Source organism: Pleurodeles waltl, chromosome 1_2, assembly GCF_031143425.1.
Source record: "Pleurodeles waltl isolate 20211129_DDA chromosome 1_2, aPleWal1.hap1.20221129, whole genome shotgun sequence".
NCBI lineage: Eukaryota > Metazoa > Chordata > Amphibia > Caudata > Salamandridae > Pleurodeles > Pleurodeles waltl.
This window is the reverse complement of record NC_090437.1, coordinates 74,193,086-74,214,955: the sequence shown is the minus strand read 5'-3', so window position 1 is coordinate 74,214,955 and position 21,870 is coordinate 74,193,086.

Sequence of the window (21,870 nt, the reverse complement as noted above, 5' to 3'; positions counted from 1 at the left end):
ATTCTTGTAAATCTGGGGCAGCATCAAAAGCAAGGTGTTGTGATCGAACGCCCATTGCAATACCCATTGCACGCACCTCTGACGCAGAAAACTGTGTTAGAGGGGCCCATATTGACAAAAAGTGACATTACATCTCCTTGTAAATATGGAGAAGTGGTTAGCGCCACTGGAGCGTCACAAAAAGTAACACTCCGGTGGCACTAGGGCCTTGTAAATCTGGCTCTTAGTGCTTTCTCTTGCTTGTAGAGAGCTTTAAAATGCTGCCACCAAGCGAGAGCAAACAGAGGTTCCCCTGCCCACACCAGTGTGGGGCAGGGAAAATGCTATGTCCCAGGGTGGGCACCCTGAGGTATAGCTCAGTCAGCCATGGGAGATGGGGTTCCCAGGGTCATTAATGGCTCTGAGAGGGGGTACTGCGCAGCCCCTCTCCCTTTTTCAGTGCACTGCTGGGTCCCCCGTGTTTGGGGTGTCGGAGGCCAAAAACAGCTGGGTCGGGGCCATGTGTGCCCCCCCTCCCCTTACTTATAAAAGTATATTCTCCCCGGGACCTGGCCCACCCAGGGGTGAAATCAAAGCAAGTGTGGGTAACAGTGCTTGCTTTTTAATAAAAAATGTTCTGTGGATTTTCAGATCCACCACAAATTTGCAGGAAAATTAACAAAAAGAAACATTTTTTGGCTACCGGCAGGTTCCCTGTGAGACCTCACCACTAAATCTAGAGGTTAAGGGTATTCCTACCCTGCCCCCTTCTGTTTTGTTTTTCCGTTTTCCTTGGGACCTAGCTAAGTCAGAATCCCAAGATGGCTGCCAGCACTTCCTGGTTGATGTGTAGGTAAGCAATCAGCTCTCACCATGAGATATGTTGGATCCACAGACCCTCTGCCTCCCTAAATATTTATGTATCTATTTTCTTTAATAACTCAAAAACTACTGAATAGATTTACACCAAATTATGAAAACAGCTCTTTCTGGACAAAGAGCTAGCTTTCCGCCAAATTTAGTGTAATTCTGTTCAAGGGTTCAGGCTGTATTCATGTTCAAAATGACTAAGGGAAATTGCATGGGGAAAACTCATTTTTGAACCCCTCTTTTTCTCAGCCCCTACTTCACGGATCACCTTAAACTTTCCTGACAGCAGCTGAACTCACTGGCGTACTAGTTTTGAAAATTTTGTAAAGATTTGTCAATTGGAGCCAAAGTTATTAGCAAAACAAAAAAACGCTTAGTCTATGAAAACTATGTCCACACTGTATCTACCTACTGGTGTCTGAAAGTAGACAATATATACTGATGTGCACTGCCTCCTCACTGGATGTCGCATGTATTCAGTCATGGATCTGAAGGTTTAAACAAAAGGCACTCAACTCCTCCTCATCATTGAGGAAACATACGCACTCAGGGAACTGCATCAAAGAATTTATTTATGTCTCCAACACAAGCGATACGTTTCAGCACATCGGCCTTGGTGACGCTTGACACACTAAACGACAGAGCATCCATTGATAGAAATCACCAAAAAGTAAACATAGATGTTGAAAGACATCATTTGTGACATGGTTAGTTTTTGCCATCTTGGAGTGAAGTTGATACAAAGAATAAAGTACATTTGCATAAATACATCAGGAATACAATCAATTTGCTTTCCGGTAAACATCAATTACCAATCAATTGCTTAAATATGAAACAAAATAAAATTCCATCTCACTCACAATAGACCATGTTATTACGAGAGGTGTGAATGAAACCCAAATGACATCTATGACATGTGGAAAAACAATAGGCCCATGTCAAAAATACATATACATTGTAAATTGTAAAAAGCACAATGTCTATCTAAGTGAACTGAGACTGTTGCGAAAAGTGTGACAATGAGCTTATAGAATCCCTACATAGACAGCCTCCTATAAGGTGGCTTGTATCTTCCAAAACAGGTAAGTGTCCAACATATGTCCTGCTTTTGTAGTGAATACACTTAGTGGGATTGACTCCTGTATCCAAAGAGGGGTAAAATCATAAAAGTTACCAACCTCCCGTTGTAAAAAAATCGTACAATCAACTATGTCCAATAACTATGCAATAGACAAAACATAAACCAGATAATCTCACATGAAATGAACAAAACAACAAACCATTCAGTTGATTTTTAGTCCATAGAAGAGCTGGGTAGTGTGCCTCGGCCAAGACAGCCTCTCTTTCCCCAATGAGGTTCAGAGAGTTCCTTTCGCTCCTGCTAAGGGACAAAGTAAGCAGAAAACAGGACAGATTAAAATCATTACATTGGACCTTGCTCTAAAAACAGAAGCTCCTTATTAACAAAAGGCATTGTTATTCCTGCATAATTTGTAATCAAAATTCAATCTAGGTGTACAAACAACTCTTCATCAAGATTACGATCATTCAGTGTCTTTGTGTCTAGTTCAATAATACACCATGATTCTCTCCTCCGTATCTGTAATTTTCTATTTCATCCACTGTAATTTATATCTGCTTTTTCTATCCCTGGTACTTCAGGAATTTCCAGTCACAAAAATGTGTTTGTGCTAAATGTCTGGCTATGGGATAATGTTGATCACTGCATTGATAGCTCTTCTGTGTTCAAGTAACTATAACTCGTGCCCTAAGGTAAATATAACCCACACCCTTGCCATGCTCTGCTAATTACCCCAGATATTACATTACACATTTTCTATGACATCATTGATAATATAACTGTAACATTTGCAGTAAAAATATTGATGAGAAAACTGTTCATGGTGAGGGTGTGAGTTAAAGTTACATTAGGGCACGAATTATAGTTACTTGAAGTAGCTCTAACTATAACAGCTTAAAATTTCTATGGTTATGTGTGTGTAAAATCTGCACCTAACTATAACGTCCCTGTACCTTCGTTTTTTTAGTGAAACAATATACATATGTAGATATATACGTAGATATATTTAGATGGAGTTGGAGTTGGGCACTCAGTCCTCTGTACTCACAGTTAAAAAAATATGAATATATTTCATGTTATGAATATTTTAGTATTTAACTTAAAGTTCTGATCTGTGGTTTGAATTTCTGCCCCATCGAAATTCCAAACTTTGTGGTCTCTAGGAATGATTTGTATAAGTTAATGAGGGAGTTAAGATAAAAGAAAATACTTTGTAACCAGCCCAACAATGTCACAAGATATGGCTCCAGTTTGAATGTCCCCTTCACCATTGCAGAAGTAGTACAGCTAATGGAACTTCACAACCTGGAAAGAAACACATTTGAGAGGAATGTAAGTGATAATGCCAATGATGTGGTTTCAGGAATGGAAGGAATGGGATTTTAGGCAGGCCCCCAGTTCTTACTGATTTGAAATCCAAAAGTAAATGTTGTTCACAATTACCCCAAATAACAAAATTGATGTCTTAAATGAGATTATAGTAGATGATGTAACCAAAACCAGTAGAAATCAGAGTAATAAAACAGAGATAAGAAATCAAACAAAAAGAAATGTGGACACACTAACTTTCTGACAAGGCTGGAATGGTATGTGTTGAGTAAGTTGAGAGCAAACAATACTAACATAATCAAAGCATCAGACAAAGGTGGTAATATTGTTGCAATAGATAAGTCACAATATTTGAGTGAAGCAAGGAGACAGCTGAAAAACCAACAACATTATAAGACCTCAAAAACTAACCCCCTAAAGAATATTGAAAAGGAATACCATCACATTCTGCTGTTATGAAACTTGGTGGAAATGGAGGGACATAATTATTTGGAAGCAATTCACATGAAAACATTTATGATTTACTTCCTCCCTAAGGTCCAGAAATCTCTTAAACATCCACTTGGTAGTCCAACTGTGAGTTCCATAGGGGCACTAATTGAGAATACCTCCAGATATTTGGATCACTTTCTAGCAGCATATGTTAGCACATTGCCATAATACATTAAGGGCACTTCAGACTTTTACAGAAAATAAATGCTATACTGTGGAAATCTACAAACTACATGGTTACCATAGATGTCACTTCTTTATATACTTCCATTGATCATGCACAAGGAACCCACACGTGCTAATATTTTTTGCAATCACATTCATTGATTTTTCTTACACAAATGATAATCAGTATCCTGAAATGTTGTAATGACATGCAATGTATTCACATTTGAAAAAGAGATCTACTTGCAAAAGCAAAGTACATCCATGGGTATCTCTTTCACTCCCACCTACATGAACCTATTCAAGTTGTGGGGAAGTGGTGTGGTCAGAGGAAAATTAAATCACAAATCATCTGAGATTATGGATTAGATCAGTTATGATATCTTACTTATATGGGATGACAAGGCAAAGATCTTGAAATAATTTGTAGATAAATTAAATAGGAACAACTATGATATACAATTGACAAGTAGCTGGAATTGAACAAACAGAGTTTTTGGATGTGGCCCTTTATATTGAGAATAGCACATTACATACTAAGATATATAGAAAGGCGGGTGCAGCCAAATCCTTGCTACATGCGAATAGTGGGCATCTGAAAACCCCAAAATGGAGTATTACTTATGGCCAGGTCTTGTGAGCAAGAAGGATCTGCTCATCAGATGAGGATTTCAATATCAAAGCTTAATTAATGATGTCAACATTTCTCATGAGGGGCTACCTAAAGAGTGGGTTGTTGAATGCTTATGAAAGAGTAAAATTGAAAAAGAAGGACGACTTGCAGTTTAAACCAGATATGACCAGAAGAGGTGAAACAAATAGATTAAAAGAGGGTAATGAGATCTGTACGCTCTTTATGAATTACACTGTGGAACATCAGATTATGAGTAGATTATTACTAAAAAATTGAAATGTACTAATGTATAATTACTGTCTCAAGGAATCTGGGGATCCTACCAACACAAAACCTATAGAAGAACACCAAATTTGGGAAATGTATTAACACAAAGGGTCTGATTTATACGTTGCCGGGAAAGGAACTCTGCTGCGGTTTCAACAGAGCTCTCTCCCTGCCAACATAGTGGTCTGCCTGCAGGCTGTATAGTTTGGCCACAACAGAGACTACTCCATCTCTGCCATGACCAAGCTTCTCGACACCCCGGGGGCTTAAGGGGCATAGGAGAAATGGCTATATGTTTGTCTGCTCAATGACAATGTTTTACTGTTTTTCACCGCCAGGCAAACCCTGGCAGTGAGGGACAGTAAAATGCAAATAGTGCTCCCCACCCCACCATGGGAGATGACTCTCATGACGAGGGGAAAATTACTTTTTTTATTTACCAAAAGAAAATCCTGGTTGTGTATTTTCTTTTTGTGAATAAAAAAAAAGAATTCTGTTTGGTACACGGCTGCATCCTACTGAGGCAGCCCTGTAGCAAAGAGTAAAATGCGTTGACATGAACTGCAGTGACAGCGGTTCCCGACAATGTTTTTAGATATGACTGTCTGATTGGCGTCATTTATAAATTAGGCGGGAAGCCCCCTCCATCATGGAGACAAAGTACTTTACTCCGTTCCTATGGTGGAACGGCAGGCTGTCCACCTAAATATGGATCAGCCCCCAAGTTTCCTAAACCCGAGTAAAGAGCAAACTACATGGCTAAAGAAGGCAAATTTGGGGTTTTGGAAATTTGGGACCCTGCAAGGCATGTACAATTGGACAGGACATGAAGTGCTGCACTACATTTGAAGGCAACAAGACACCTATAAAGGAGACAAGCAACTGCAATTCGAAATTTGTGGTTTATGTACTGGAATGTAGTTGCAGAAAACAATATGTGGGAAGTACAACCAACAAAGTGAAAATGCATATTTTACAACATTTGTGAGCAATAAAGACTATAGCAAAACATGTTTGGGATAAACACCAGGGTAATCCTGTCTAAAATACTATGGCATTCCACATGTGAAAGTGCACCCAAGAGGAGTTCTAATGGGAAACGAATATCCCTGGGGACACAGTTTGGATTCCAAGTTGCAATTACATCTGTGAACGTAGTGTCTGAACAGATGAGTTTGATATGGTAGTCCCCAAGAGTAGATGACTCATCACAAATTATAGAATATAGCACAATATAAAAACTTTGTGGATTGATGATTTTTCTACTATGGACAGTTGGAACTCCTCAAACATATAAAAAAGGGATGCTATATCATGAGATGATGACTGAATAGACTGGAGATGTGAGCAATAGAGGTGGACTGACCCCTCAGTTTTCATAACTATTAAAATTATATTTTATTCTCAAAACACCACATAAAAATCCATGTTAAAAAACATACCTGAACACCAGATAATGATTATAAAAACAATAGAGCAGGATGCACTTGTTTAAGATTTAACGGTAACAAAATGGGCCGACTATATTTATAACATAGGGAATTTAAACCTAGGATAAAAACACACTATATGCAAAGTATCAGGGGTCAAAACTTTGCCACAGGTACATGCAAGTAACCCAGAGCCTTTAAGCTACCCATCCGCAACAAACAATAATTGGGGGATCATCTTTAATCTAAAAAGATTCAACAATCTTTTATGGAAGCCAGACATCTCAAGGGTCAAGTAAGGTTCCAGACCCCTTATTGGTCTGACCAGATCATAATGGGTCATTATAGTATTAGCAGCGCAAAGGCCTCCCTCTCTGAGCCTGCCTTAGCGGCAAATGCCTGCTTAACTCACACATTTCTTCTTTAGTGAAGTGGTCTGGATCAGAAAAGAGATCGGGTCTACCGAGAGTGCTCATGGTACTCTTGATTTATGACAGCCATGAAATATTAAGCCTATACTCCAGGCCTATGCAGTCCCTTAGGATTAATGTATTCAAACTGAGCTTTTCCTTAAGCCAGGGGAGCAAGGGGTGGCGACAAATAAAATCAGAGATGTAACCCAATCCTACTTTTTCGTGCACAGTCTCGGAAGGGATACATTGCAGAACCTTTAATAGGTTTCTTATAAATGTATCTTTCCCTATATGAATAGAGTGTGTGGGGGAGTATCCCCAAATCTTACACCTGTAACTCACTGTGGGAACTCATTTGGCTTTGTAAATATTAATGATCGTTTTAACATGAGTACGCACCAAACGCTGAGAAAAATAATCTATAACATGGGTGACCCTGTTAAAAGACAATATATTGTTTGCGACAGCATCAGTTTCCAATTCAAATGAGAGTCCAATACAATACCTAATCAAAACATAATTGTCAACCCTGCTAATGTTGTGACTTTTAGCCATATAGTATATAAATTTAGTGCTCTTGGGACCAACCACCATGGTACAGGATTTTGTAAATTTGGTGTTGAGGTCCAAACTATCCATGTATTTAATAAAAAAGTCTAAAGGTTGCTGCAGGCCATTGGCAGTTCGTGCAATTAGAACCATATCATCTGCAAATAGCAGGGCGGGCACAAAGCAATCTCCCACCCTAGGGATATCCTGGCAAGGCACAAGTAAAAAAGATTCCAGACTATTAATATAAAGAATAAAAGGAAAGATGCCAGAATGCAACCCTGTCATACCCCTCTCTACAATTTTAAGTGCGAAGTGCATTCTCCGTTTGGAACGCATCTCACAGACGCCATGAGCCCCTTGTGAAAGTTACGCAACAAAGTGACGAGTGCAAGTTCAACCCCCATGGACTCCAGCACAGCTCAGACCTTTGCTCTGTTAACTGCATCAAATGCTGTGCTGAAGTCTATGTAAGCTAAATGAATGGCTCCTTTCTTAGCTCTAGTGTACTAGCTGATAAGCAGGTATAGGTTCAAACTCAGCTCTATGGTACCCTGACCTTGTCTAAACCCATACTGCAAAACTGAAAGGATATTAGGCTCTGTTGCCCAGGTCACATGTCGATCTAGCACAACTCAACCAATGATTTTTACCACTGAATCCACCAAGGAAATTGGTCTATAGGGGGGCACTCAATTCCCTTTTTTGAACACTGTTTCTATTACCGACCTATGCTAAGAACATGGCATAAGACCAGGCATTTAAATGCAAGGTTATAATAGGGGCCAAAGTTCAACATAGGCTTTATATAGGTCCCCATGAACCCCATTGGGGGGTCCCAGGGCTTTCCTTTAGGGGAGGGTTAAGATGGCGGATTTCACCTCCTCAATACAAAATATAGGCTCCTCCTCCATCTGTGCATCAAAGGAATTGGAGATTGGGCCCACAGAATCATAGATGCCTTTGAAATGGGAAATCAAGTCATTTTCAGTGACAGTAAGGGCCAAAGTAGATAAGCGTTCTGGACAATATAAGAGATGGTTTACCATTTTCCAAAAGGCAGCACTGTTCTTTAAGGAACTGGCAGCAAGCAGACTATCGCAGACCTGCCTCTTAAGGCAATTTTTTTCTCTTTAAAAGGTGAGTTGTATTGGATCCTGGCCTTTTTATCTCGTCCTGAATACCTGGCTTTTTATGTAAGGCCACCAGTAACTTTTTATGAGCCTTTGAGCAACTATTATCAAACCATTTATGCTGATGGGGTAAGGGGTAAAGCCGGACCTGATCTAGTGAGCGCAGATTTATGCAATGCATATATTAGCAAAAGATTCTAAAATACCAGGGTCAGAGGCATCCTCATTTAAGCAAAAAAGTCAGAGTATCTCAGAGCAATCAGGGTTGAAAGTAGATAAGAAGGGAACACCTTCGCCCACCTAATTCGATATCCCTGGTCAGAAGGTACTACCAGCTCCTTATATATGTGGCTTGTAGCCTCTCTGGAGACTGCCTCCCATTGAAAGAATGCTGACTGTAGATTGTGGTCACTTTAAGTTACCCAAATCGCCACAAAATTAATAAGAGAGGAAAACTGACAGGCAGAGGCAAAGATGTAATTAATAGTTGAATTACAGCCTCTGCTGTTAAACAGTGGGACCACATCATCAGAGATATCCTCCCTGGTCAGCACGTTGACTAAATTAAATTCAGCTACTAAGTTGTTTGAGACCTCGCCCTGACGAGAGTGCTGGAGATGGACAAAGCTAAACCTCTCTGATGAGCTCTAATAAGAATGAAACATGTGTCAGGAGTTGCTTTTACTCAACCTATGCTTGAAGACTTTGCTGTATAAATGGCAAAAGACTTTGGGCCAGATGTAGCAAAGTATTTGCGCCTCGCAAACAGCGAAAAACGCCGTTTGCGAGGTGCAAAAGCCTCTTTGCTATGCAGAAATGCATTTTGCGAGTCGGATCCGACTCGCAAAATGCATTTCCGACTCGCAAATAGGAAGGGGTGTTCCCTTCCTATTTGCGACTCGCAATGCTATTTCGCGGTCGCAAATGTAATCGCAGTTACCATCCACTTGAAGTGGATGGTAACCCAGTCGCAAACGGGAAGGGGTCCCCATGGGACACCTTCCCCTTTGTGATTGGAAAAATAAAATAAAATTCAGGGCAGGCAGTGGTCCAATGGACCACTGCCTGCCCTGAAAAAACCCAAAACTAAAGGTTTCGTTTTTTTTTCCAAGTGCAGCTCGTTTTCCTTTAAGTAAATACAGCAACTCTGAAGTAAGCGTACTGCTTTTAACAGGATGCAATGGGGTGAGCTGTGCTGGGATGTGAGGCAGTGTGTCCCCTTCGTCCTTGTGTTTAAAAGGCTCTCTTGAGCCAATTAACTCAAGAGTTCACCTGGGATGCACCTGTGTGCCTGTGGAGAGGTACTGTAACCTGTGAAGGTTTGGGCAGCACACCAGCAATCCCAGATGACTTTTCTCTGTTCTCTGCTACTTCTGCTCTCTACTGATGATGGGCAATACCCAGGAATGCCTGTCTAGAAACAGCACTACTCGCACCAACGTTGGTGAAAAACTTTTTTTAATATTAATGAGGTGGGTCTTTGCGACCCCATTGCGAGTTGCAGAAGGTGTCTGAGACACCTTTCTGCATACCAAATTGCGAGTTGCAATTTGCGAGTCGCACGGACTCGCAAATTGCAAGTCTCAATTTGTTTTTTTCCTACATCTGGCCCTTGGTTCCTATCTAGCTCGGAGTGGATAGCACAGTGCTGAGCCTATGCTTAAAAACTTTGCTAGATAAACAGACATTTGAGGTGAGGAAATCTAGAGTGTCTCTGGTGTTGCAGGGTGCTCTTTACTGGAGCTACTCTCCAACATAACTTGGGAACTACCCAGAGTTCTCTATTCTTTTTTTGCTTAATTTATGTATCACTCTAACCCTGAAATCGATTTGTTTTTACTTATACTGGGCGCTCACTTGTGTCTGGAAAGCTAAACCTCTCTGATGAGCTCTAATGAGAGCAAAACACGTGTCAGGGGTTGCTTTTACTCGTTCCTTGTTGGCTTGGATGATATTTTACCAGTCCGAAGCTGTAGTACTGTGCCTGGAGTGACAAATGGCTTTTGTCATTTTACAGCTCAGCAGGGTTGACACTGTGTCAAACCTATGTTTAAAGACTTTGCTGTACAAATGGCAAAAGACTTTGTTCCTATCTAGCTCGGTGTGGATAGCACTATGCTGATCCTATGCTTAAAAACTTTGCTAGATAAACAGACATTTGAGGTGAGCAAATCTAGAGTGTTGTTGGTGTTGCAGGGTGCTCTTTACTGGAGCTGCTCTCCACCTAAACTTGGGAACTCCCCAGAGTTCTCTATTCTTTTTTGCATAATTTATGCATCACACTAACGCTGAAAGGGATTTGTTTTGATATATATAATATATATATAGATAACCTTTTGTGAATGAAAAGTGGAAGTGCTTTTGCACCTTCTTACTTGTTTTCTTCCTCCATGGGAAAATATGTTCCCATGTTGTTTAATGGCTTCTCATACACACCCACCGCTATGTTCATTGCAACTCCATGTCCACCTAGAAAGCAACTTTACTTTGCAAAATCTACCTAGAAAATAACGTTAGTTTGCACAATCTACAACTTGAGTAAACCTCCAATTTGTCTGAGGTTTGAAAACTAAATGCAAGAGCTTGATGAATGCCTCAATCACTTTTCACTTTTCTCCAACGTTTGTAGGTGGACACACCCGGAAAAGCCCACAAACCCACATCTAGGAGCAAATGACTTACATGGCAGTTCTCCTATACTGGCAGACATTAGCTTGTGCTAAATCAGATTTATGATTGCATATTCACACCATCCCTGAACCTGTGAGTCAGAAAAAGAATGTGCACTCTTAGACAATGGTGTCTTCGCACACAAGTACATTTTATGTGTGGAAGTACTTTGTGAACTGGATCCGTTAAGGGAATATTTTGAGACAATGCTGGCTAGCAAGCACTCACAGATTCCAGTGTTTTAAAACATTTTTAACATATCACAACATACAATTCACTAGCCCAGTGGCTTTGAAATATACCTGTACCAAGTCTCTGTCCACTGGGCGTCTTCAACGTGGTTCATATTTTCTTTTCCCATCTCATTCCATGCAAGCATGTGGTACACATCAACTCCCCTCAAAAAATCTGCACAACATTGGTCGGCCAGTATCCATAGATCTTCTTCTGTCTCAAAGATCCAGCTTCATTTGTCCTTAAGCATTTGTCATTTTTTCATCTCTGGAAATAAAATAAAATGGCCGCACTGAGAGCTGACATTTCTGCGCGAGACAGCTCTCTTACCCCTGGAAACGTCGTGATTTTTGCAGGTGTTGTCTACACCAGATTCACAAAGCATGAAGCAGGCAAATATGAATGTGATGTACAATTGCCTGGAATACAAATAAATGCATATGTGACACAAACCCCGAACCCTTACTCTAAGAGCTGTGCTGTTTTGTAATTAATATTGCACTGGGTGATATTGATACAGCTGAGTGCAGTATTGTAATGAAATTAGATCCCCCTTCCTAGTACAGCGGCTTGCATTAAGGGAAACCAGGTAATACTACATTCTTCCCATTCCTAATTTCAACAAGTGCAGTATTTTCCCCACACAGATTCTAGGTTTTACCTACTAAACTTGCACATGGAAAAAAATGTAGTATTACCAAACATGTAATCTCAATCTGGTCACAAACGTCAGTTGTGCCCAGGTCAAGACTATGATGTGACACAGAATGAGGCCACTAGTGTCAATGTAGGAGCTAATTATAAATCTGGCGGTCACAAGACACAGCCATCCATGGCGGTTCGACTGCCACATTACAAGTTTGGTAGCTGACCCGCCAACAGACCGCTGCCTCCACCAGGATCCAAGATCCTGATGGCCTCACTGCAGGCCTGGTTGCAATCAGCCAGGGTGACCTTGAATTCAGTGCTGCCCTGCTGATTAGAACCATGTTCTCCACCAGCTTTTTCATGGTGGTTTCCCCACCACGAAAAGGCTGGTGGAGAACAAGTGCTGGGGGCCATGGGGGGGCCTACACTGCCCATGCCCCTGGCATGGACAGTGCAGAAGTCCCCCTGCCCAACACCTTTGCAGACAGTGCGCATTCTGCGGGTGCTGGTCAGCTCCCTCTATGCTACGAGATAGCACTCGGCTCATTTAAGGGAGCCGACTGCTCTCTTGTAGCACTGTTCTATTTCAAAGTTTCCTCCCATCAGTTAGGTCAGACCGGTGGAAATCTTCTAATAGGGCAGGGGGGATGCCACCACCATGGCGGTGGTGGCCTCCCAGAGAGTTTGGCGGTCCGCAGTGGAACTGCCAAATTCATAATCGGCCCCAAAGTCTGCACCAGTTTCCTATGGAGTGATGTGTTAAAGAATCGGTCAGAACAATCGGAGGATATCTAAATTACATTTGAAGGAACCGAGTACAAGTGCTACAGAAATGTTGACAATGTGCATCTGACTACCAAAGGTGTAACCTAGACTCATACTGCCCCTGTGGTGCCCGGGGGCCCCAAACTCACCAGGGGCCCCCAACCCTTCAAGGGGCTCCCATTCAGCAAAAGGCCATTGAATATCTGTGAAATGTGGAAGACTCAGGGCCTTCATCATATTCAGTAGGGGGGCTCCATCATCTTACTTTGCACCACTGCCAACTGTACACAAATTACACGCATACTATGCAAGTGTGTTGGGGACGTAGTCTACAGCACCCTCGAACCACGTTCACATACGCACCGGAAATACCAATAGAAGGTTTGACACACATGCTGGGGGGGCGGGCCCTAACTGGGATCATGAAACTAGCAACATATAATATTACAGTACTAGGGGACCTGTTCCATAATGGGGAATTACGCACCTTTGCTGAGTTAAGGGAGCGATTTGATCCCGCCCCCAGGAATGTTTCTTTTATACAATGCGATTATTAGTATTATACAGAGATCATGGAAGGCAGGATCCCATGAGCCGACTATAAATGATGGCTGCCAGATTATTTGCACACAGGGGGGAGAGAGAGGAGCGATTGCAGCTCTTTATAAAGCCTTACATAAAGACACTTCCCTTCCTTTTGATAAACTCCGTCTGACATGGCAGACAGAATTGGGGACACCTATAGACGAACAGAGATGGGTCAGAATCACTACACACATCTACTCAGTAACTAGGAATACTTGCTTCAAATTGATTAACCTTTATATTAATCACAGAGCGTATCTTGCCCCCCATAAAATAGCAAAAATGTATGCTGCTGGAGGCGGAGGGTGTCCCCGAAGCTCAGAGCCGGAGGCAGGAATAGAGAATATGTTCTGGAGCTGTTCAACAATTGTGCCTTACTGTGAGGAGGTGTTCAGGAGTCTGACTGCGGTTACAGATAGAAGGCTAGAACTGACCCCCTTAGTAGCACTACTGGGGGATTTTCCCCACCCTCATACCAAAAAAAGAACCAATCGATATATTGACCTAGCACTAAATCTGGCCAAAAGAGAGATCATGACACACTGGAAGGACTCCAGGGCCCTCACCCACAAAGATGGCAGAATGCAGTGATAAAATGGGCAGAGGCAGAGGGACGCATATTACATCAAGAGGCAGCACGGGTGTGGGTCTCGGGACATGGCGAGACAATGGGACACCTTGTTAGATTGCCTCGAACATCCAAGTGAAGCAGCCTCAGGCCATTCGCGGTCAGCTTCTGAAATAGATACTGACGAAGACCCTAATTCATAAATGTACAAATAACCAACTCTGACCAGGTTTCTCATCTGAAAAGACCATGCTGCTCAAGGACTGACCTATTGTATGCTGGGAGCCCACGTGGGGGGAGGGAATGGCGGAAGTATAATGTTTGCCACCTCTTGAAGGTGTATGTTCTTTTTCTATTTTTACTTGTAAACTAATAAAATATATATATTTTTTTAAACTGTATACAAATCACACACTGCGTTTACTCTGGGGGTACAGTCCACAGAACATTTCTTTTTGTAAAAGCAAACTAACCATAAAAGTGGAGTTCATGAGATTTATTAGGTGGGGTAATACTCTATAATACATATGTAGTACTAAGAGCGTGTAAAAAAGATAATGCACAGAGAGGATTAGGACCGTATGTAGTTTAAAAAGAACTTTCACTACTCTTCATGAGTTATCTGTGATTAAATCAGAAAGGTTTGTGAAGGAGCAGTTGTAAATTAAACAATTTGAAGGAACAGTAATATAACGACTTAATCTTGTTTTTGTAAATTGGCCTTTTGTATTTAAAAATGTCACAACAATTTGAGTAGTATTCAAAACATTCACATTAGGCCTCGCTGCAATTAATATACAGACTCCTGCATTTCTGTTTTTATTCGTAATTTAGTTGGTATCAATTACATAGTCGACTGAGGTGGAATTAAACTGTTGAATTATTTTAGATTGTTCAATAATTATTATATTCATGAGTTATTTGAACACTTCTTTATTTGTTCTGACATTTCTTAAAAGAAACACAATTTGAAAAAAAAACTTAATTTCCATATATATTTAAATAAACAAAACAACTCAAAAAGATAAACGAAGACAACTAATCCATCTGGTAAAACATATTGAGGCAATGTTAAACTGTATGCATATTCAGCACGAGCCAATGCTTCATTTAGATCATTGTAGGCAGCTCCTACGAAGTGCCAACACACACGGCCAGAGGGGGGCCTCAGAGCACAAGAAATGGTTTAAAATGTGGCCTTTTTGAAAGAAGAAAGTGGGTGCCATACGAGCAGAATATTGCATCAGGCTTTCAAAGACCTTGCACTTAATTCACATATAACAAAAGTGAGAAGGGGGAAGATACTAAAGAGGCTAAAAACCAAGTTGCTGAACGCCAGCTACATAGTGCACTCTGTGTCAGAAGGCAGACATGAGTATAGCAGACAGATGGCAGGATTATCTACCCATTCAGAGGGAAGCAGGCGAGCTAAAGGGACACGCAAATGCATCATTAAAAACGTCCCATATACCATATTTGGATTCACATTCAGATAGCTCAGTCCTTTGGTTATTCAGAAATCCCAGAAACTTTGCTCAGGCTGGCAACCAAAAATCTAAAGTAGGAGCTTGTGACTTCCAGCACATAGCCTCTTCTGGGTTTCCTTCTACTGTGCACAGAGAAAGAAATTTGGCTCTGACTCTGCTCTTGTTTCTTACCAGCACTAGATCCAATAAAAATACAATTCAAAGGATTTTCAAGAGTCCATCCTCGCACTTCAATGAGCAACTTGAGACCCTATGGATGATTAGCCGTGCTTTACAAATCCACAATAGTTTGACTGATTGAGTTACTTTCAACCAAAATTCTCTTTCCCACCCACACAGTCACAACAAATATTTTAAAAATTCCAAAGGTCTAAAGCATCTCAGATGCTACTCCTTAAGTTTGGCTTTGAATTTGGTAATTTTCTGGGAGGTTAGTTCGGTCTGTTGCACTGTGGGACAGTGTTTCTTTGAGGGAAACCCCAAAAAGGGTGACCAGTCCAGGATTTTTCAACCCATTAGCGATTTTCTAAAGACTATCCTGACGTCCCAAATCTTCTCTTCATTTTCTTTAGGTGTAAAAATACAGCAACTCTGAAGTAAGCGTACTGCTTTTACCAGGATGCAATGGGGTGAGCTGTGCTGGGATGTGAGGCAGTGTGTCCCCTTCGTCCTTGTGTTTAAAAGGCTCTCTTGAGCCAATTAACTCAAGAGTTCACCTGGGATGCACCTGTGTGCCTGTGGAGAGGTACTGTAACCTGTGAAGGTTTGGGCAGCACACCAGCAATCCCAGATGACTTTTCTCTGTTCTCTGCTACTTCTGCTCTCTACTGATGATGGGCAATACCCAGGAATGCCTGTCTAGAAACAGCACTACTCGCACCAACGTTGGTGAAAAACTACAGCAACTCTGAAGTAAGCGTACTGCATTTACCAGGATGCAATGAGAACTGTGCTGGAATGAGAGGCAGCACGTTTAAAAGGCTCCCTTAAGCCAATGAGCTGACAAACTCACCTGAGATGCACCTGTGTGCCTGTGGAGAGGTACTGTGAACTGTGAAGACTTGGGCAGCATACCCGGAACCTCAAATGACTTTTCTCTGTTCTCCGCTACTTCTGCTCTCTACTGATGAAGGGCTAAACCCAGAATCTTGTGTCTAGAAATAACAGCACTACCTGCACCAGCTTAGGTGAAAAACTACAGCAACTCTGAAGTAAGTGTACTGCATTTACCAGGATGCAATTGGGTGAACTGTGCTGAGATGAGAGGCAGTGTACCCCTCTATTGTTTAAAAGGTTCTCTTGAGCCAATGAGCTGATGAGTTCACCTGGCATGCACCTGTGTGCCTGTGGAGAGGTACTGTGAACTGTGACGACTTGGGCAGCACACCAGCAGCCCCAGATGACTTTTCTCTGTTTTCTGCTACTTCTGCTCTCTACTGATGAAGGGCTAAACAAGGAAACACTTGTCTAGAGATAAAAGCACTACCTGCACCAATGTTGGTGAAAAACAACAGCAACTCTGCATTTACCAGGATGCAATGGGGTGAACTGTGCTGGGGTGAGAGGCAGTGTGCTCCCTCCACCTTGTGTTTAAAAAGCTCCCCTGAACTGACAAGCTCAGCTGGGATACACCTGTGTGCTAGTGGAGTGGTACTGTAACCTGTAAGGCTTGGGAGGTATACCAGCAACCCCAGATTACTTTTCTCTGCATTCTGCTACTTCTGCTCTCTACTGATGATGGGCAATACCCATGAACGCCTGTCTAGAGATAACATCACTACTCGCCCCAACTTTGGTGGAAAACGACAGCAACTCTGAAGTAAGTGTACTGCATTTACCAGGATGCAATGGGATGGACTGGGATGAGAGGCAGTGTGATCCCTCCCCCTTAAGTTAATAGCTGTTTCTTTCAGGGTGCACCGGAGGAGGTCGGGTGCATGCTTGTAACAGAAGGAGGACAGAGGGGAGGAGGGCAGGAACCCTCAGGGTGGAGGGCCACCCACAGCTAATATTATATAACGTTGCCTTGTAAGTGCATGTATACACACACACTACTGACACACATACAATATACACACACATATGTATAAGATTATGCAAAAACTGTGTCAGACCAGACATAAAAGTAACAAGAGAGGCTTCAGTCCTACTTTTATGTCTGACATGTCCCGTTTTTCAAAATCTAGTCACCTTAACCCTCATCACTTACTGGCTCTAAAGAGGATGGGGAAGTCTTACGTTTGTACTGCACGACAAGCACTGATTTTATCTTTAGGGAAGAGCACACTCTGTACATCCCACTCATGTATGCACACATAAATCTGGCTACTGTAAGGTCAACGCTGATGTGCTCCTCCTACCCCTTCGGAAAACCTTTTCAAAGTTACCTCTCACAAAACTCGGCCAGCTTCAAACATAAGCCAACCTCACACATCTGCCTCGTGTTACCTGAAAAAGTACCAGCTTGAGTTTTGCTTTTCATAAAAGACAGCTGGCTGAGACAGAAAGGAATTCTCTAAGCTGAACTCACTTATATAAAAACATATTTTTAAAAGGAAAAACATATTGTATGACATCGGAAATTGGATCGATCCTATCTTTTGATACAATATATCTGTTTAGGTTTAAAACAAAATAACTTTAGGTTTCTATTGTGCTTACCCCCCCCCCCCCCCCAAGCCCCCCAAGTCTCTCTAGTAGGTACTGCTTACATTGATCCTATGAAAATTCTCTGTCAAAGATATTACTAACTTTGATTCAAGCGACGGTATCTCAGATGTGGTCACTGGAGTTTTAAAATTGCATCCAGTCTGGTAGCTTCCTCCTTTGTCAGCCCACATATTCATGATTCCACATGTTGCAGATGCACTGCTGTTTATTAGGCCATGAAATGTGGTACAGCCAAACGCTATACTCAAATAGTGTTTTTAAAGTGCCAACTTCAATGCTGGCTGGCTCCCCCCCCCCAAAAAAAAAGAAAATAGGGTAGGAATTAGCATTTACTTAGATTTAAGAAATATATACAATAACCGATTAACCATATTCAGTTTAGCAAATGCAATACTGCCCATCATGGGCATTATGGACCTTAAACAGAAATCTACAATCTTCTCAATTTTTGTGACAAGTTTCAAAACATTGTCTACCTGCACCACTGTCATGTACTGACCGCTTGATATGGTTAATTGCCTAGAAGCAGGAAAGGTATATCTGACAGAAAGCCTTGTAATGCCATCTTGTAAATATACTATTAAAGGTATCAGATTGATATACGCTGGTTAATTTGAATTTCATACACTATGCCGAGTCCTCAGTTTGTTCTAACACCTGTAAATCACCAATGCAAAACTGCAAATGTAAGCAACTTGATGGCAAGATATTCTGAATCCATAACCAGAATACATACACTGGACGTAGAGCAATTTCATTTTTTAAGAGCCTGATCAAGGTAACAAAAGCAGCTTTATATGCCACTGAGTGATGGATTGCTGTAGCTGTTGATGTTTTGAACTTCATTGGCACAGTGTGCTCCTTGTACACCCACAACTTTGACCATAAATGATTTTTGACTCCTCTCGCAGCCTACTTTGCAACGTTTAGAGACCCATATGTAATATGTGGAGAATTTAACAAAACTATTAGCCTTAGACTCGATCCCTTATATTCGATTGCAACTAGGGCAAGGGCTATTACTTACGCACACATGACAGAGCTCTGCAGAACTTTGGATGTAACCGCTATCTGGAGAGAACATTACTTGGTACATTTTATACATATTTTTTTCTGAAATGCGTTAATTGAATACCCAATGTAACTATTTCTTGATTTCGTGGAGCATTGCATAACCTGCACAGACTACTAGATTCTATCAATATTAAAGACATTACCTCACCTTGGAAAATCCCACCTTCTTCCGATTATAGCTGGACTTTTTACAAAAATAAATTACAATGCTAGCACTATTTAAATGTAATTTAATTTGAATTACAATTTTCCACTAACCATCCCCAAACCCTACAAACCCCTAACTACACATAAACACTATCCGTAACTGAAAACTAGGAAAACCATTACAGCTCCTAAACTCAACCTATCCCTGAACCCTTAACATGTCTTACTGCCCCTAAACTCTACCCATCCTTGAACACTAAAAGTTCTTTACCACCCCTTAGCACTACCTGTTCCTGAACCCTAAAGTTTCCTTAGGGCCCCTAAACACTACTTATCACTGCACCCTAAAATACTCCTTACTACTCAAAAAACACTACCTAATCCAGGAACCTTCAAACCCCTTACTACACCGTAACACTATCCATACCTGAATTCTAAAAACTACCTTACTACCCCATAAAATTACCCACCCCTGAACCCTAAAACTCCTTATTACGCCTAAATGCCACCCATTCCTGGAACCTAAAAACACCTCACCAGTCAAAACACTGCCCTCCTCCCAAACCCTAAAAATTAATTATTACTCGTAGTCACTTCCACCTGAGATCTAAAAACTCCTTACTATCCCTAAGCATTGCCCATCAGTGAACCCTAAAAACCCTAACTACCTCTAAACACTGTCCATCCCTGACCCTCTAAAATCCCGTAGTAACCCTAAACAATGCCCATCACTGAGTCCTCAAACCTCTTAGTGCCCCTACACTCCTGAAACCTAACTCTGTACCGCTAAAAATCCATTTACCTTTTTTTTTAAAAAAGGAAAATCATTTTTTAGCCTACAAAATATAAAAATTCCTAAATTTTAATTGTTGGCACATAAAAACAGCAGTGGCTCCTCCACTAACGTGGAGGAGCGTTGCCCCACTGCTTTCTGCAGTGGATGGGGAGCCACGTTAGGGCGGGTGGGGCTGGACGAGGGGGAGGGCTGGAAGCAGAGTGGTGAGTGCACATAAGTGCACATGATGCTTTGGCTGGCCGTGTTCAGCCGGCCAAACAGTCATGCGCACTTTGCATTTCTACACCCGGCTGTATTGAACAGCCATGAAGAGAAAGTGCACAAGGCCCTACTCCTTGTCTGAGCGTCGAAGCAGGGTGCTCAGACCAATCACGATGTTTACAGCAGTGTCGTGATTGGAGCAGAATGTGGAAGCCTTGTGCTTCTGGGAGTCCAAGGGGGACGGAGGGAGAGACGGAACCATAACATAATACACCCCCCCACCACCCCTGTTGACGAGTGGCCTCCACTGCATAAAAATTATTTTGTTGTCCTTGTTACTTTGTGTGTATTTGCTCTCATTTTAGGTTGTGGTCTTTTGTGCCGGAATTTACTGATTTCTAAAACCAAAAACTCCCCTGTCTGTTTCCCTCTTTAGCATTGGTGTTTTATTTTTTATTTATTCATTTGCTTGTGCAGCACACTGTAGCAGGCAGGCTTCATGGCACTGGAAATAGAAATCTTGCAGACATAGTCACACAACAAGGCACAAAGAAAGGAGTCTTGCCAGGGCAAGAGAAAAAACAAAAGAGATGTGTGTTGAGTGCTTTCCGAAATTCCAGGTCATCCGTGGTATGGGGAGTCAGAGAAGAAATTACTTTCACTGCTTATGTCTTAGTCCAGAACCCACCAAGACTCTTTGTAAAATCGAGCCCTCTAAAAAAAAATGAGCATTGGAAAGGCGTACGTTGCCCGATCTCAAAAGCTTCCTGTGGCTGTCGGGTTCCAAAAAAGTCAATCCGTAAAACATAGTCCCACTTGTGCTAATTCCCGTGCACAGTATGTAGGACGAATGTTCTGCTTCAGAGGCAACTACTGAAGAAAGGTTTACAAAGCAGGTCACATATTTACAGGTTACATGCTACTTTCACAGCCATATGTTGTGGCTGCTGTAATTTGATTTGTTAGTCCCAACCTCAGAGAGGCCAAAAGCAATGCTAAAGTCTAAGAATGGGAAAATCCCATTGGTGATCTCGATGGCATGCATTTGTGGTCGAATGAAGGATTACACCTTCATAAGGAAGCTGAGCTGTAAAATACAGGAAGCTCCGGCCTTTTGAATTGGGCACCTTCTGAGAACTCACAGTCAAATATATGATGCTTGGACAGGTGTGGTACCTAGATGTTTTGGTCCTAGCTCATCAGCTCAACACGAGGTATCACTTCGTATCCCAAAGACTGTTGTCTTTTACCCGTTCATCGCAAAGAAATTGAACACCAACCACATATGAATGGTGGCAAGACACTCCCCAGTCAAATGATTGAGGTAGACGACTGAATCTCAGCATTTGTTAGGTGTCTTTTTTGTAGGTAAATACCCCCACCAAAAAAAACAGAGGCAAAAATAAGTTGCCGGGCTTTAAAATGTTAAACAAATTTGATTTAAACAAATTGAAGACCTCTCAGACCTTTCAGGAACCACGGATGTGACTGGAAAGGAAAAGGGAGACATGAGGAAGACATAAAACTGATAACCAAGGTACATTCAAAAGCACTTAAGGGCAGGGCCTTCCATCTCCAATGCCATAAACTAGTTTAACTAGTTTGAAATGGCTGACAATATGAAAGGCAGCAGAGAGAGACGGAGCGAAAGGAGCTTCATCTGGTCACCCTCGTCTCTTGTGC